General features: G+C 44.3%; 1 protein-coding gene across 4 annotated transcripts in view; it reads right to left on the reverse strand.

Annotated features, from left to right (window-relative positions):
• The window catches only part of BAG6 (BAG cochaperone 6), a 54,306-nt gene extending 51,907 nt beyond the window's left edge, over positions 1-2,399 (reverse strand). For 2 of the 4 annotated variants that reach the window (XM_032209315.1, XM_032209312.1), the window contains exon 1: positions 1,159-1,292. The gene's annotated coding sequence lies outside the window, so the exon portion shown is untranslated. Of the gene's footprint in view, positions 1-1,158; positions 1,293-1,829 lie in introns of those variants that run through there. The other 2 variants (XM_032209314.1, XM_032209313.1) reach the window with 2 other exon arrangements.
• Positions 2,400-5,310: the final 2,911 nt, after the last annotated feature.

Consider the following 5,310-nt stretch of genomic DNA (forward strand, 5'->3'; position numbering starts at 1 on the left):
TGGAAAAAGCTCCCTTGGGACAATCATAACCTGGATAATTTGAGATGATGGCAATGACAATGATGATGATGAAAAGCCAGTTGCCTTTTGGAAAAAAAGCCTCTTTAGGACAATCCTGACCTGGATTATTGAAAATCCCCATAGATCTTCACCAAGTCTCCAATCCACGTCACTCCCAAGTCAAACCACAGCAACATTCTGCAAATGGGATATTTGGGGGAGGGGGGGGAGAGGCCATAAATTCTCTCCGAAACAGGACTAGCCAGCCTCATCCTACTGAACGTGGGCACATGGCCACCTTCTTCCCCGGAGAGGCAGAGGTCGCCCCCCTCCCACAAGCCTCTAAGCACAACGCTATATATATATATCTAAGGAGGATGGGACCTGTTCCCCAACCACCACCACCATCACCTCTGGAGGACTAGATCATTCAGCCACCGTCACCACCCTGCTCAAAGATGAACACCTGCTGATAGCCACGTCTTTCTCCCCCGCTTCTTCTTCTCCCCCCTCCCAATAGCCTTCAGCCCATCTACCCTCCTCCTCCCCCCAACAAAAGTGCGTACAGTCAAGGCTATGGTTTTCCCAGCTGCAATGAATGGCTGTGAAAAGTTGGACCATAAGGAAGAATGGAGGCCTTTGAACTTTGGTGCTGGAGAAGAGTCCCTTGGACTGCAAGGCAATCAGACCGGCCAGTCCTAGAGATCAACCCTGACTGCTCTTTAGAAGGCCAGATCCTGAAGAGGAAACTCAAAATACTCTGGCCACCTAAGGAGAAGGAAGGACTCTCTGGAGAAGAGCCTAAAGCTGGGAAAGATGGAGGGCAAAAGAAGAAAGGGACAACTGAGGAATGAGGTGTATGGATGGAGTCATGGAAGCAGGTGTGAGATTAAATGGACTCCAGAGGATGGCAGAGGACAGGAAGACCTGAAGGAACGTTGTCCATGGGGTCGCGATGGGTTGGACACAACTTCGCAACTAACAACAACAATATACCACCCTCCAGCTGATACGATCCCGATCCCACGCCGTCCTCCGCACCCGATACAGTTAGTGTTTCCCAGGATCCGATTATCGTAAAGAGGCGAAGCGCTTGGGGAGGGGGGCGTTGAGAGCCACGCGAAACCTCCCCCTCCCCCCTCTATAATTTTTTTTTACCCTGAAGCAGCCCCACCACCGCGTCCTTTCCACTTCCCGTCAGGCAGGAATCGATTTCCAGAAAAAGCTTCTCCTTCCGCCTCTAGAAAAAACTTCCTGCCCAAAAAGGGGAGGGGGGAGAATGAGAGTTTTAAAAAAACACCATAGATATCTCTCTTTCTCTCTCTCTCTCTCTCTATATATATATAAACCGTCGCTCCATAGAGTTAGCAAACGAGAAGGAAAAACGACACACACCTCCGGGTTCCCTTCGCCCATCTCAGGCTGAAACGCGACACCTACCGAGTGGCTCGCGTTGCCACTTTGTGTCATTATTTATATATACGTTGTTATATGTATTTATGTATGTTTGTATGTAGGTAGGTAGGTAGATAGGTAGAGATATAGATTATAGATAAATAGATATAGATTATATAGAGATAGTTAGATAGATATATAGAGATAGATAGATAGATAGATAGATAGATATAGATAGATAGATAGATAGATAGATAGATAGATAGATAGATAGATAGATAGATAGATGGATAGATAGATAGATATGAGTTCAAAAAGTCCCTATGGAAGAAGCCAACGACGCTTTCTTTCTTTCTTTCTGCCCGGGATTATAAAATAAAGGAGACGGTTTTTGATAACCGGAAATATCGGCTCCTCGTTTCATTTTTACTCACGGCTTATCTCTCTGACCTAACGCTTGCGTCGAGGCGATTTTGCCGGACGTTCTAAAATGGCGTCGCTTCCGCTTCCCTCCGCTGAGCCACGGGCAAAAAAAAAAAGGAGGGCCTCCGATTTCAGAATTTTCCCACCGCGGGTCCTTTTCCCCACGAAATCCTCCTTCGGAACGGATATCGGGAGGGGCTAAACAGCCGCCGGCCTCGCGGCTGGAGCCGAGCGCCTGCCTTCCGAAGCGCCGCGTTCCCGGCCGTTCGGTCACTACGCATGCGCCTGAAGCTCGCTAAGCCCCTTTACTTGCGAGTGTTCCATAGTTGCCTAAAGTCGATGGAAAAAGGTGGAGGAAAAAAATCCCTGGCGCTGGTGATAGTTTCCTCGGCTTTTTAAAAAAAATCTTCTTCAATTCATATACTATTTAAAATAATTCTAAGCATCTGAACTAAGCTAGTCCGTGCGAAGGAATGCCTTAGCCAAGCCTCGGACGCGATGGGAGGAGCCAAATAGCTTTATCACTACAAGAGAATAATTGTAGCTTTACGTCCGCGCGCTGTTGAGATGACATAATACGTATTCCTATGACGTAAAAGGGGCCGTTAAGAAAAAGCGGTGGGCGGGACCTTTGTGGTCGCCATGTTATTTAAATTAGCCGAACTTATCCGCGCCTCCCCGTTTGCAGCCCGGGAAAGTGAAGTTTAGTCCGCCATCTTTATTTAGGGTTTCTCCCCTTCTAATATGAAGACACGGGAGGAAGAGAGTTATATTAGTCTATGATAGAAGCCATCGTTTCGCCGCCATCTTTGTTTTCGCTCGTCGCTTAGCAACGACTGGCCAATGGGAACTGTTGCAAAAGCCTGAGCCTGTTGCATTTTATACTGACAATCAGTGTAATGAAGGATGTTCGAAATAGGGATAGGAAGTATTTCCTTCCAGCCTTACTTCCTTGAGTGACTAGTTTTATTTATGTTTAATTTATGATTCACATTTCCATAGCCACCCAATTTCTCAACCACTCTGGTTAGCTCACAGGTGGCAAACCATCTTGCCAACCTTAAGATGCGCTAATTTAACTCTTCCAGGATTTCCAATATATGCTCCCTATTGTTTAATTTCAGAAAAGTTTAATTCTTACATATCAAAAGAAGAAATGGCTTTGATGAAAAGGAAAACATGTTTTCCCCAAACTTCAGATGTGGATACAATGCCAAAAAGCTAATATATTTACCTGGAATTTTAAGCTTCATTATTAGCATTTTAAAAGGTGATATTAGCATTTTGAACATGGCAATCTAGGCCTCCTTTTGACTTCCGGAAAATATGTTTTGTTTTTTTTTTGTCTTGGCCAAGGCCATTTCTTTTGGTATGCAGGAACTTGTCACTTCAACACTAAACAAGTAGCGTATTTTGAAAGTCATTTGCAACACACTTGTATTCGAAGTTAATACATTTGCAAGCTTTAAAGAAAGAAACCCATCTGGGAAAGAGTAATGTAATCCATAGATTTCCCTTTATTAACAGACTTTATCCACTTAAATGAGTTTTGCTTTGCCCATATTCCTAGGTGAAATGTATTTTTGAGTGGGCAACACACATCCAAGTTCCCTTCACCACATTTAACAAACAATCCATCTCTGCCCCCCAACTCATATTCTTTAGTAACCACTATCATTCGGCTCCCAATAGGTGTCATGTTTAAGTTATTCCTAGTCAATAAATGATTCCCATTTATTGAGAAGCACTGATGATGTTACATAATTAGGGTAAAGAAAGGTCTGCAAGAAAACAAGCAAACTCAAGCGAGCACAAAGGACCCCTCATTTCAACCCTGAGCTACAAATATTCTCCTTTTGTTGGAAGAAATGTCCTTCTGGGTTCGGCTCCAAGTGGGGGAAAAGACACTGGAGACATGGAGGCTGCTTGGAAAGATGGTTTATTGTTGGACAGGGCCACATGGCTTGAGTCCTGAACAGAAAAGGTGATCACATGCTTCAATGTTGGTGGAGAAGAAGAGAAGGAAGGACTGAGATGCTGAGTCCCTGGTTTTATGCCCTCTCTGGCCTTTGACCTTGACCTTATATTCTGATTGGTTGTCAGACTCCCATGGGCCCATGCAGGGGCAACTCTTTAGGCTGCATTTTGAATCCAGATTTGGTTGAGTTCTCAGATGCCATGTGGCGAGTTGGGTAAAGGGCCAATATTATCATGCCTTAATCCCATCTCCCTGGAGCTGAAGGAGAGAACTCTTTATTATGTAAAGTGGACTACCTCAGGCTTTAATGGCTCATTGACAAATGGGCAGGAAGCTGCAGGCAGCTATTCTTCTTTTAAAACATGTTTCTTCCTTTTCACATCCAGATAAATATTCTGCCTTTTCAATATTTCTTAGGATATTTCATTTTTTTCTGGGAGAGGGCTCGGTGATAACTTCCTACACTTTACTGGTAAATTAGTCCCTGTAAATGTCTGCAAAATTCGTGTTTTGGATATACTATGCAGGATTGGGCCCAGGAGATACTAACAAAAAGGGGAAGAAAACCTGAGCAAAGGGACTGTAGGAAGTTAAAACCCACCCCTCTCCTAGAAAAGTGAAATATCCTGGGAAATATTGAAAAGGCAGAATATTATATTTCCCTGGATCAGAAATGGAGAAACATGTTTTTAGGCAGGAAGCAGACTCACTCTTAATAGCCCCCACCTTTGCCAATGGCACATTAAAAAGCTGGGGCCAGTCTATTCTACATAGCAAAGATCTTTCCCCCTTTCAGGTCCAGGGTGATGGGATTAAGGTATGATAGTATTAGCCCTTTACCCATCTCACCACATGGTACCTGGGAAGAAGAAATGCTCAACCAAACGTGGACTCTCAGCCTACAGAGTTGCCCCTGCATGGCCCCATGGGAGTACAAGAATACAAGATCAAGATCAAAGGCCAGAGAGGACATTAAAAAACCAGGAACTTTCAGCATCTCCGTCTCTTTTTCTTCTTCACCCAACATCTGCAACATCATGTGATCCCCCTTTTCTGTTCAAACCACATGATCCTGTTTACCATTAAACCATCTTTCCAAGTAGCCTCCATGTTTCTAGTATCTTTTTCCCCACTTGGAACTGAACCCAGAAGGACATTTCTTCCAACAGGACGAAGAAACTTTCGCAACGGGGAAATGGTACCTGTTGCTTTAAATTAGCCAATTGCTTAAAAAAAAAAAATCAGATGACCTAGGGCAGAAGAAAACCAAAATAAAATAAAAAAGAGCAAAGCGCCTATTGTGGGCAAAACCACTTCGGAAGAAAAATCCCTTTCTAACCCAATATTAGCTTCCTACCTATAAGAGGACATTATAGGACTCGATAAAGGCACCTCCTTGGCTTGTCTGCTTCCTAGCCCCCCCCCCCCCCGGCCTTGCTTGGTAGGATCTTTCTGGATTTCATTTTCACTCGTAGTCTAAAACACACAACAACGGACTCTAGACCCTGGAGGGC

Source organism: Thamnophis elegans, chromosome 2, assembly GCF_009769535.1.
Source record: "Thamnophis elegans isolate rThaEle1 chromosome 2, rThaEle1.pri, whole genome shotgun sequence".
Classification (NCBI taxonomy): Eukaryota; Metazoa; Chordata; class Lepidosauria; order Squamata; family Colubridae; genus Thamnophis; species Thamnophis elegans.